The 13,471-nt window shown below is 39.4% G+C and overlaps 1 long non-coding RNA gene across 1 annotated transcript; it reads right to left on the bottom strand.

Annotated features, from left to right (window-relative positions):
* Positions 1–8,194: 8,194 nt before the first annotated feature.
* LOC139628121 (uncharacterized) lies at positions 8,195–12,806 on the bottom strand. Its single transcript, XR_011692693.1, has 3 exons — positions 12,636–12,806; positions 12,168–12,372; positions 8,195–8,838 (listed from the first exon to the last, which is right to left on the bottom strand). It is a non-coding gene; the product is annotated as an uncharacterized lncRNA (long non-coding RNA).
* Positions 12,807–13,471: the final 665 nt, after the last annotated feature.

The following is a 13,471-nucleotide window of genomic DNA, read 5'->3' as shown; positions in this document are numbered from 1 at the left end:
TTTCCATTATCAGCAAACACAATGTTGCTCTGCAAGTCTGCTCTATGAGAAAAACAGTTTTTGCACATTTTGTGGGATTCTGGGGTCTTCTACCAACATTTGTATTTCCAACCTTTTCATGCTGATTGTAACTGTAATCTGCCTGCTCAATACAAACCCCCATCTTTTTTTGCTGGAATTAACCAGATCTCCAAAAGTGCAGATAGATAAATGGTCTTCAACAAAGCTACAGCTCTTTCAAATTTATAAATTTGCACTCCACTTTAACAGATTGCAAAGCTTATGTAATAATGGCCACTTCTTTTTGCTTTGTTGTAAACAGACATGCAGGGAAATGGCTTTTAGGGCAATCCTGTTCTCTCTATCTGCAGGAGGCTGAATTCCACTCAATGACCAAATTTTTAGCAATGAAGAGATTGCAAACAATTTAAAACCTTTAACTAGTTGATTCTGCAGACCCGTTAGCCCCATGAGACGAGGGGTATTGCTTCAAGCATTGTGTCTTTTTTTTGTTCGTTTGGTTTTTTTAACAAGCTTGCGGCAAGATCTCAGATGCCACCAAACTATTATATTTCCCTTTGCTCCTTCATGTTACAAACTTAGTTGTCACACACTGCAAACAAGCTCAAAGTTCAAACCAACTGAAATGAACTGAACCGAACGCTTTGACAGCAAGTTTGAGGCCAAGGACAACACAGTGGTGATCACAGGTTGTATTATTAAATCACAGGTTGTATTATAAATGTCACATTTCTTCTCATGGCAGCTTCATACAAAACAGTTTACTGGGCTGTCCAAATTTACAACAGTAAAGGAGTCAGTGGGCTCCATTTTTGTGATGATGTTTAATGGCGGCAGTTTGTGCCAGAAAAACAACATATTCATCAGTCACACTGAGGCCTTTTTTATTTTTTAATCTTGCCTGCACCTGTTTGGAATTAGTAAGTCACCTTGAACTTAAGTATGCAACAGATTCAACAGTGGTCAAATAGCACAGTACATTCTTGGTACCAAGCATTACTTTGCTGCACTTTATCATCTGCTTGATCAAATGATGTCAAAGGCATAATTCGCAGTCATGTTGTCAGCCCACGCTTTGAAAACCTTGGCAGCGCTGTGGAGGTCATGTTTTTGGACCTTTCCAGTTCCTACAACACAATGTAACCATCTAGCTAGAGGGAGTGGGAGTAGTCTGCCACCACCATCAGCTACCTCACCAACAGGCCACAGTATGTGAGGCTTCATGAGTTTGTGTCTGATGCAGTGGTTTACAGTGCAAGGGGTCCCACAGGGTACGGTGCTCTCACCTTTTCTGCTCACCCTGTGCACACCAGACTTCAGACATATCACAGGCATCTGTCATCTCCAGGAGCTCTCCAATGATACAGCCATCCTTTGGATGTGTGTCAGAAGGGAACAGGAATACAGAGAGATCAGCAAGAATTCACAAAGGAGATGGTGATAGACTTCTGCAGGAAGATGCCCCAGACTAAAACAACATCCAGTGATTGGATATTGAGAAGGTAGGGGCATGTAAATAACTGACTAGTCAGTCAACACGGATGTCTTATACAAAAAGTACCAAGGTTGTCTCCATATGCTGAAGAGACAGGTCCTTTGAGGTGTGCAGGACACTGTTAAGAATATTTTAGACACTGTGGTGGCATCAGCAATCTCTTACACAGTGTTCAGCTGGGGAGGTGGAAGCACAGAGAGGGACAGACAAAGACTCAAGAAACTGGTCAAGAGGGCCAACTCTGTCCTGGACTGTCTTTTAGATTCCGTAGAGGAGGTGGGTGAAAGGAGGTCTTAAGCCCCTTTATACAGCCTGTTCCAACCAGGATTGTTGTGCCTTTACACTGCCTCGCCATTCTTTATTAAAAGGTACAAATACAGAACAGGGGGGGCATTGTTGTTCTGATAATAAGCCAACAGCAGAGGCAGTCGCAGTGCTGGATCAGTGTAAACAAGCTAAGCTGGCATAATGAGGCATCAGCTAAATCTTCTGTATGTGTGGCAGTCGCAGAACATCTTGGTTTTCATTTCAACACCTTTGATGACAGGTTAGAGCAGCCAGACAGCATGTGTGAGGCATGTGGCTCTTGCCTCGCTATTGCAGGAGTTTCGCCATCTCAGTTCCCTGTGAGAATAGACAGAGAAAAGATCTGTTGATAGTCATACTGACAACATACCAGCAAAGTTACATAATACTTACCCCTTCCACTATAGTTTCAATGTCTAGGCTGTATCTGAATATGGCACAGACATGAAAAAAAATGAATATTATATATATTTTTTAAACTGTTTTAGCAACTGCATGTGGAGACATTGGAGGCCACGTGTGTATTTCCTAATGAAATAGCTCCTCTCAAAAAGCAATCATCATGCCACAGTATTCATAGCAGAAACCCAATCATTGATGGCCATTATACAAGGCAAAATCAATGTATAAAGAGAGAGCAATGGACACACTGGCACTGGCTGTGTGAGCCACAGCAGTTCAGGCAGGTAGCCCGAGGTAGGCAGTGAGTATCAGGTGTAAGAAGGAGAGCTACCTCATTACCACCACTTCGCACCATATATGTCAAACAGTATATCTTATTTCTTTAGTTTTCATTTTGTCATTTATTTATCATCATAGATCTTATCTCATCTTATCTTATTTTATCTTATCTTATCTTATCTTATCGTCTAATAAACTTTTTTCTTATAAAAATGTTTGTCAAAGTGACTTTGACGAAAAATTCACAACACCAGCTAATAATTACATATGTAGCAGACATCAGCAGTCGCAGTGACAATAAGCAAACCTGCAAAATAACACACAAACACACACACACACACACACACACACACACACACACACACACACACACACACACACACACACACACACACACACACACACACACACACACACACACACACACACCGTGCTGTGTTTCATTGCCTCTACAGTTATTCAAGAGGAACAAGCAAAAGCAGAAAACTATGTGACAGACTTGACTGTGGCATTTTTGCCCTCTTGTCTTTTATCACTACAAAGACAATGTCACTCTTTTTTTTTTTGACTGAAAAGCAATTTGATTAGCAGTATGCGCCATTCCTGAATGCCTTAGTGTTGCCAAAAACTAAAAGCTTTCTGTTGGTTAAATCTGAAACTGTGGTTGTGGAGTGCTTGAATATTAAACTAAAAGTAAAAGTTTTTCTTTTTTTTTTAATCCAGAACCTGGAGAACACATAAATTAATATGAGAGGCACAACCCTTCATATGATAAAATCAGAGTACAGCTTCTGATAATGGAGTCATCTTAACCACACTTCATTGCCAAATCTGTTATAGTTGCAGCACACATCTGTCATGTGTCATTTAGTGCTCAGTGCTACATGATCATCTGGACTTTTGTGTTAATATCAAAATATATTGCCCAGATTCAATATATGCTTTTTTACTTCTGGACTTTTTGAGGGTAGAAATAGGTGTAAAAAACACAGCTTCATAGTGCTCCAGCAGTGGCAGAGAAGCAAGAGAGGACCAGACAAAGGGTGTCAGAGAATCAGGGATAGAGTGGTGAAGTCTTGGCAGACAAGCTGTAACAGAGTGGCAGAGAGGCAGCTCAAGGGTGGCAGGCTGGTTTCCTCTGCCAAGCTGAAACAAGGTGCTAAAACAAGGTGTCTCTGTCTTGACTGCATTTCCTTCATTTTTTAGATAGATCGTATGAGCCACCAGCGTATTTTTCTGTTTATTTATACATTGTGTTACTGTGAGATGTCAATGAAAAGGTAAGTCATTTACCAGAATACAGGTGCCGTTATAGCAGTGATTTGCTCCGTTTTGGATGACCACCTATGAAGAAAGTATGGATCATTATTTCAGGAAAAAATAAGGTTGTTGAAGTGTCATGGTGTCCCATGGCAAATAAACAGTGCACACAGTTCTGTGTCTACATTTCTTTCTTTTGATGAACTGACCAAAATAAACTGTACTGGCTGTCTTGAGCACAATAAAAGAGTTTGTCCTCCAAAAGCAGCAACATTTTAAAGGTTTATGGAATGAGCTCTGAAGCATAAGCAAAATCAAGCTCAAATGTTTTTGGAAGGAGAAATTCATTGTTGTTTTTAGTATCTTCAGGGGAAATGCTGTTAATAATAAAAAGAAAAAAATAACACCAGTCATCCTTTTAAGAGCAGCTCTACATATTTAAAAGGGTGCTTATAAAATACTGTTGTGGTTCCTTTCTTCTGTGTCCTTTGATTTTTTTCATTTCCCTCAAAGACTTTCTCTAGTCAGATCTATCAAATGATTCGTTGTTTACTTGTAGTCTATTGACACTTCGATTCTGATCTGTCTGATCTTCCTTTCTGATCCCTCTCTCCATTGCGTTTTTGAGCTGTCTCTCTTACACACTACAACTGTTTGCTGTCGCTTATATCACTTTGGTTCTGGTGCTGCCTCTGAGTTTTTGTGAACTCCAAACCTTTTTTATCCTGAGTCACATACTGTATGACATCCTCTGACATGCTCCATCTCATCTCTTCTGCTCTCAGCTCTTCCTTTTAGCCAGTCTAGTGCTGTTTTCGCGCTGGTTTCTCCATTCCCTTTTGTCAGTAGCCCTAGGCCATTTTACTTTGGATGTTTCTGCCTGCTGGTCTTTTCCTTCTTTAGCTGCTTGAACTCTTGACTCTCCCCCTGTATCTTTGACTTTTAAGAAGTGCTGATCAATGTGAGGTCCCTGTTTTACCTTTTTCAAGCACTTCTTTTTCTTTAGAGTTGTTTTTTTCAAGTTTTCAAGTTCTATTTAAGTTGTTATTTTTCAGTGACCTTCATGGCATCTTTGCCCTCCACCACTGTTTTAAAGCCATGTGTTTCTGGTTATATTTGTGCCATTTTTAGTCTTGTAAGCGATCCACAAACTCACAAATTCTACATTTGTAACTTTTAATAGTGTTTGTGGGATGTGAGCAGCATGTTGAACTGGCCTTGAATACAGCTCTCATGGGTCGCAAGCCCATTACATCCTCAGTTGGGTCTTTTCCCTCCCAATAACATTACTGTTGTTATTGTTGTTGCATGGTCTTTTAGCAGCTGTCAGCAGCAATATTCACAGCAGTCATTAGATGACTCTCACTGAGACAATTATACATGGGATCTTAAGTGAATAAACTGCATGCTTTACACAGAGGGGCAGATCAATGGCTCAGATGTTTGAAAATTGATATCATCCGTTAAGTTGTTGACTTCCTGTGAATTGAATCAGTGATTGTTATTTTTTGGTCAAACTGATGAGGTGTTACATTAAGAGAAAAATAGAATAAAGATGGATTACAGATATGCACCATCTGGGGACTCTATAGTTCTCCAGGTGATGTCAATTCTCAGATAGGCAATGATGGAGAAACCTGGGGTGGGGTAATTGGGAGAAGCAGCCTGTCAGATCTGAACCTGTGTGGTGTGTTATTGGACATCTGTGCTCACCAGAGGTTTGCCATAAAATAAGTGGTTCATGACTGTACTTGGTACCACAACACCCCAAGTGTAAGATTGATGATTGACTTTGTGGAAAGATTTGTGATTGTCTTCTGCAGCCATATGTCTTGGACATGTGGATGAAGAGAGGAGCAGAGCTGTCAGCTGATCTCCACCTGGTGGTGAGTTGGATCAGAGGGCGGGGTAGGCTGCTGGTCAGACCTGGTAAAGCCAAACATGTAGTGAGGGTGGCCTGGGAATGCTTGGCTGAGGCCACTGTTAGCAAGATCTTCAACTGGAGGTGGGCTCCAGTATGATCTTCTCGTGCATCCAGGGGAGGCTGGGGGCATGGAATCCAAATGTGCCATGCTTTGAGCCTGGGTGTGCTCCAATTGTCAGGGTATAATACCACTCAGCCTCGCTGGGAAAGTTTATAACCAGGGTGCTGAAAAGGACACTCTGAGCAACTGTTGAACCTCAGATCCAAGGGGACCAATGTAGATTCTGACCTGGGTGTGGAAAAATTAAACAACTCTTTACCTTTGCAAGGTTACTGGAGGGGTTGTAGGAGTTTGCTCATCCAGCCTCCATGTTTTTTGTGGACCTGGAGAAGGCTTATGACTGGGGTCTTGTGGGGGGTACTGCGGAAGTATGTGGTACCAGGGCCATTACTAGTCCATATATACCTGGAGTGAGAGTTGTGTTCGTATTCTCGACAGGGAGTCAAGCACGTTTCCAGTTGGTGTTGGCTTCTGCCAGGGCTGTCCCTTGACACTGATCCTATTTGTGATTTTCATGGACAGGATCACAAGCTTCAACAGACTATTACCTACAGCATGCAGTGGGACATTTTTCAGTTGAGTATGAAGTAGCTGGAATGAGAGTCAGCATCTCCAAGTCTGCTGCCATAGCTCTCTGCTGAAAAATGAGATGAAGCAGGTGCCTCAAGATTGACAGGTGGATTAGTACAATGTCAGCCATAGTGGGAGGACTGTACTGGACTGTTGTGGTGAAGGGGGAGCTTTGTGTCAATAGCAATCAGTTGAGGTGGTTTGAGCATCTGATCAGGATGCTTCTTGGGTGCCTTCCATTGGAGGTTTTATGGGCATGCCTTGAAACACCCCAGGGCCCTCCAGGAGGAACAGGAAAGTGTTGCTGGAGAAAGGGACATCTGCACTACCTTGCTTAACCTGCTGCCAGAGCCCCGACCCAAGATAAGCATCAGAAAATGGATAGATGGTTTACATTCAAAATTTACTGTTGACATTAACAGAGAGAGGCAAAATTCTGAGTAAAATCAACTGACTTAGTGAGAGAAAAATAGAAAATAGTGCACCATTAGGTTTTATTAATTTATTATATTTTTTATTATCAAATAGATTTAAAATTCAAATGTGAATAGCCAGGCAAAATAAAGATAGGTCGTTGGCCTGCTTTGTCTTTGACCAGACGATGCTGAGTGTAGATATAATGCAAAAATGTGAAACATATACCAGTGCCAAGCCTGGACCTTGCTTGGTACATAACACTAGGGGAAATACCATACCACTTTTTAATGAGAGGCATTAGTTACTGTTAAGCCAAGGTTCAGTTAATGCTCCGGAGTCTCATCTGCGCAGAATGATCTCATTCATCCAGGTAGTGTAAAGCAAAGTCCAAATAAAACGATCCACTGGACCTTTGTTATGAAATAAAAGATCTTTTGTTGTTTAGCCAGGTGGCTTCATTTTAATGGCAGGCAGGACCATCTTCAGTATTTTTCCTTTTGGGACACATCCTCATTTCCTTAGTGGATGACAACCTAATTGATGCCATCTGTTCAGAGGGTGCCAAAAGTGGAGCACACTTCTTACTATGATGTCCCCTCTCCAGGTGATACTCCCACTCCTCACTGTCTGTGCCAGTGGGTGTGTTGAAGTACTGACAGAGATTTTATGGCAGCAGCATTAGTGAGCCCAAATTTGGACATCTTAAGATGGTGGGTGTTTGTGAAAGAGGAAACCTCTACTAAACAGCAGAGGAGGACTGCAGCAATACTTCTTTGCCCTTCACACAACACATATGAATTTTACATTTCCTTTTAATATGGCACAAAACAAAACAGGCTCAGTGGGACAACTTTAAATGAAGAAATATTATCTAGACTGGGGTGAAATCAGATCTGCTGTCCTGCAGGCTGCGGGACAGCAGGGTGCCTAATTTTGAGCTGTTGGTCAGTTCGCTGTCATCCTAATTAGAGGTGTTTTCTCTCTATAGGCCCCCTATCCCAAGAAATCAGAACACCAATATAGCCCTAATGTAAAAACCTGAAGGACCTTCCTGTCTTGCCGTGTACTTAACCATTACCCCTGGTCTTCGAGAGGCAATATTAAGAATACTCATGCTGGTGAATATGTCAGTAGTGGGATGTGTAATGTAAGTAATCCTTTGTTATCATAATCCAGGATCTAGGATTTATAGAAATTACCTATAATGTTACAATAATGCTGCAACAAGAATTGTAGCAGCCTCTGACTGAACTACTAATCCTGTCTCCTAGATACTACACTTATAGTGTGCTACTAATTTGCAATAGCAAATACATTGAGGGGAAAATGTAATGCCAGCTGAATTACATTTTTATCAATATAATAAGGAAACATTTTTAATTAATGAATATGCAAGAGTGAATAAGGAGTTGTATGGTTGTGCACAGACACCAGTGACTTCAGGCATTAAACATAGTGTTATTTTATTACATATAACTTGTATTACATATAACTGAGACCATCATTTTCCAAAGTGCTTAGTTGCCTAAACCTTACCACATACACTATCCATCTCAACCACTTTATACAATATTTTTGCATTATGAAAACATACCACTTCCTTCATATGAAAAAAACATTACAAATGAAGATAAAACTGGTAGCAATTACATCTCCTGCAAAACCTATGTGACAAAACAAATTATTAGTGTATGAGGGTCATTTTTAAGAGACACAGTTGGAAAGAAACATGACTTCACGAGGGTGATCTGACTTACACTGAAACTGCCAAAGCCAGATATTACAGCGGACATCACATTATACAAGGATGGTAGTTTTGGCCTTCCAGAGACCCAAAACAGAATAGAGCAGAAGATTGAGATGGGACCTTGTGGTGTTATATGAGGGCTATTTAACTGAAGGGGATTGAAAGCAGTGAGAAACTGTTTGCTGATTTTGTTGTGAAGGGGGCAATATTCCTACGGCTGGTGGTAAAATCATCCAGGGACAAAAAGTGTTTGGTGGAGGGAGAGAGGTAGAAAAGAAGTGGTGATGATAAGACTGTGTGCTCCAAGGTGCATGCAGTCAGAGCAGGGTTGTTTAATAAGACAATGTTGATGAATCCTGAACAATGCAAAGACATATCTGTAACTGACACAATTAAGAAGAGTTCAATGACTTTTTTGCAGATTTCTTTGCTTAACACTGCAGAGTGGGGAGTAAAACTGAAAATGGCAACACAAATACAGTTTGTTGTCTGAGATTAAGAGGTCATTCCTGCTACAACAGAGTTAAAAGTAAAGTCACTTCAACAGTTAGAAACCCATAGTAAATTAAACAAAAGACAAGTTCCAGGGAATTTACAGAGAAAAAAAGAGGAAACTGAAATTCTACACACGTTTTCCTCTTCTTCTTAAATTGCAGAACTAAAATCCTGCTTCAGGCAGAACACAGAAAACATGGGAGAGACAAACTATTGTGTCAAGAAAGGAAAAAATTGGTGAGCACTCCAGAGTGATTAACAAGAGGAAATATGCATAAGCTTGAATTATATCACATTCACAAGCTTTGCAGTGCAAATTAATGGAAATAAACTAAGTTATGCATATCTGAAACTTAATTTAATTTGCTAGTTTTGTGAGGATGATGTGGTAACCTTTAACTTCATTTATAAATTTAATCAAATAACTTTACAGCTTTAAAACATTTGGGTGTTTTTAAATTTTATTTGCAAGTCATAGTAGCTATTTTACCCTCTACTTATAGTACAGCATCTTAAGTCTGTGGTTGTTCTCCCCTTTTTCCTCCTTAATTACACAATATAAACAAGGCTGTTCAGGCCATTTTACCCCAAACCTTCGTACCTGGTATTTACAAAATTAAAGTTAAAACCTGAGTTTGAACTGAACATTTCTTGATCATGTTTACTTTTAGCACCCAGGTTAAATTAAAAACCATGCCAAAGTCTTGGTTCTTATCTGTGTCTAAACACTCATAAGGGGAGAAGCTGTTTCTCTCTTTGATCACTGGTGAATTGTTATTTTATTCCTTTTTTTATAGCAGTCATTACACATCATAAGCACACTCTGTGCTCTCACATCTTTAATGAACACAGAATTGTTTCCTTTTTGTCAGTTTGAGTGCATACAGCACAGTCTTCCCCAGAATGGATCTGCTAATGATTCCACCCAGCTGTGCATATTATTGCTCCATTCAGGAAATAATCAACAATTAAATCATCTGGACTCAGATGAAATTTTTCTAAACTTACCTCTCCAGGTTTTTTTTTTATCACTTCTGTTGATCACTTTGTAATTGCTGCTTGGTGACAGGTGTTCCAGCTGCTTGGATCGTTAAATTACTAACTGTGTGATCATCATCTTGTGAGGCTTCTGAGCTGACATGTTAAGACAAATCAATTCCACCAAGAGACCAGGAGTTGTCTAAGACACTCACTAGCTTCCTCTTTATAGGTTACGTGATATACGAGTAGTTTGCTTTGTATGTTGAATATTTCATGTCACGTGTTCAGACAATTAAAAAAAATTGAGCCAAGAAACATCGAAGGCGCACTGAAACTTAATAGCTTCCACAGCCAGATGTTGAAATATTATAGATGCATCCACCTCTCCAAGACACATACAAAAGCTTTGCTTCTTCCAGGTGTAACTACATTAGTAAGTGAGAATAATCACTCATATGGCCTGCCCTGTGATAATGGAAGCTAAAGTCACACTGAAATTAACCATCATTCTCTTTACATCACTGCAACAGGGAATAATGGCTCCAGTGATTTCAACATAAATAGTCACACTGAGGGCAGACCATAGTATTTATCTGGTCCTGAATCTGAATAAGCTTAGTAGTGTGAGTAAAATCCTGTGATAATGGTAAAACTTTTGATCGTTCATCATCCATAACTACGATTAATTTATGTGTTTGTTCTTTAGTTAGTTGTTAGCTAGCTAAACTGTTATTGTTGTAATGAAACTACTGAAGTGCAGAAGCTTATCATTTTCCGGGGCTGGAGTAGTGCCAACCCTGCATGTTTTTGCATGTACAGTAGCCCAGGAAACCCATACCTATTACAGTTGTATTTGTCACCAACAAAAATGCATATGTAAATGAGAGTGTCTTTAATGTCTGGATTTTATCTGGATACAAGACACTTGAAATGAAAAGTGTAAATAGGGCATTTGGTTTGATTTGAAATTGTCTTTTGTAAATCCCATAGCAGTGAAACCACCTTTCTCAGGATTATTAATTATCATCTGATACATGCATACTCCTGTAAGAGCTCAGTGTTAGCGCTGCTTGACCTGAGTCCACAGTCAGATGTGATTAATTATGTTATTGTAATTAATAGACTGGGGAATAAGGTTTGTTTTTCAAAGGCTGGTTCTTGTTCTACCTATCAAACAGGAAATGTTTAATCTCCATTGGTGATTATGAGTCTTCAGGCTCTGTTCTGGGGCCAGAACTGTTTTATTTAACCTTTGGCTCCTACTGTTTGTCAGTAAGCATTTCCTTTAACTGTTATGCCAGCAGAACTCAGTGCCAACTTGTAGTTGAAAGTTGCCAGTAGTAAATGATTGTCTGGCTAATGTCAAGAGATAAAACTGAGAATCTTGTTATTTGCTCTACAAACGTCTGTAGAAAAATATAATTGTGTTTTAATACCATTTAAATCCATTAATAAAATATTGCAGAATTCTATTTCAGACATGGATTTACCATCTTAGACACAGTGATTACTCTGGTTTTGTCTTTAAAAACATGGACTTACGTTTATGTTTATATTTAAGCAATATTTTACATCATCTCTCCTCAATTGTTACAATTCCTTGTTTTTACAGCTTCACTTAATAAACTGTGTTATGGCTTCAGACTGTACAGAGATCCACCATGATATTAGGACTAAAGATATCTGTTGTAGTATGAAGCTATTAGTAGCTTCTCTGCAGGGATGGAGACAGTGTCACCAACCCCACTCACACTAAGTTTTGAGTAGTAGTAGTTTTGTATTGATTTTTTTATTGATAATACCACTGCTATCTTGCTATAACTAGATCTTACTACTAACATTATACTATCACTACCACTCCCACTGTTTCACTATTATCATTTACTGTACTATCACTCTTTTAATGATATTGCTAATGCTACAACTACTACAGCAGCCAGATTTATAATAAACCAGTTACTGCTGCTGTGGGTTATACTATCTTCTACCCAAATCTATTTAAAAGCCTACATTTATAACAAAATATGATAACATGTGTTTAACAAAATAAAATTACCATACACAAGCTGTTTTTTTCAGTTTTCAAATTATCATATGCACCATACATGAAAAAAACTGACCAAACCAAACTATTACTTGAGGGAGCCATTTGTAGCCTGTTTTGCTATTGCTACTTAGCTAGCATTACCATTAACAGCTGTTTACTTACCAGTGTAGAGGAAACATTCATAAAGGATTGAAGCATCAGACTTCATTGCCTTACTCGTCAAGAGCCGTCTCCAGCGGTGGAAAGCAACAGTAAAGTTAACTCTTGTTTCTGTCACTTCTTTTCTTCTACTGACGTTAGCTCACCAGCTAGCCTCACCCTGTCTCGTCACTTTCTGATAGCGATCCACTGTAGCCTCCAATCTGTCCTGAAGACGTAGCGCTACTCAGAAGTCATATTATAACCTCTTGTATTCTAGAGGCAATGAAGCCCTTGTCAAGCCACAATCACCCCCACCCACAAGAAGCCATGTTCAGCAGTAGAGAAAGCTTATATAAATAGCCCCTTTAAAAAAGGGATTTGCAGTCAGCCAATTTTCATAGCTCCCTGTTTGAAAACAACCTGTGAATACACTTAATAAAATAAGGAAGAACATTAACAAATTTCAACAATATCAGCCAAAATTTATACCCTTGTGAACACACTCTCTGCAAACACAGCTCACATCACCCAGAATCCCATAGTGCTGTGAAACCACACTCCGTATTCTACACAGGACTTCCAGTCCTCTGTGGCTTTGGACCCCTTTTGTGTCCATAAAATGTTTTGCAGGATTATCACGCATGCTCATTTGTTTGTTTCTCAGAGCACTTGTATTTTTATGTATTTTTTCAGGGTTTTGTCTGAATAATCTGCCATTGTGCTCTCAGCTGGCACAGTGGTAGGTAGGGGACTTTCTGATCCCTCCCTGTCTCGTTGGTATTTGGGTGAGATCCTTGAATGACATCAGTGGCCTTGTGGACTTAATGATAAGAACTAAACAAAAGGGGACGTTTGGGGAAAAAAAGGATTGAGAGAGAAGATTGATTTGCCCTTCGATTCACATAAAGTTAATGGCAATACATTTTCTTGACAACAGATGCACACATGCACAAATACCTGCTTGTGTATGTATGTATGTGTGTTATCCACAGACACATTAGTGGTTGTGTGTTTTTGTAACATTCATGGCTAATTCTGGGCTACTGTGGCTGACACAGACTCACTAGATCATCTTTAATAATTTTAAGTGACAAAAAGATGTCTGTAATGTGACAGTGGCACACAATAGATAAAACAGTCAATAGCAACTCATGATTTTATCTGGTAGCTTAGAAACCTGCTGGTTTCACTTTAGAAAAATGTCCCATTTTAGCTTAATTTTTTTAAGTCAGGTAAAACGGGATAGTCACTCAAAACCCTTTCCAATAAAAAGTAAAATGTATTGCAAAATTATAAGTTCAACAGTTAACAAAATGCAACAGCCT

Source organism: Trachinotus anak, unplaced genomic scaffold, assembly GCF_046630095.1.
Source record: "Trachinotus anak isolate AG129_WGS33_773 ecotype Australia unplaced genomic scaffold, CSIRO_AGI_Tana_v1 ptg000011l, whole genome shotgun sequence".
In the NCBI taxonomy this organism is placed as follows: Eukaryota; Metazoa; Chordata; class Actinopteri; order Carangiformes; family Carangidae; genus Trachinotus; species Trachinotus anak.
Note: the sequence above shows the minus strand (reverse complement) of the source record. Positions and strands in the feature narration are given on the sequence as shown.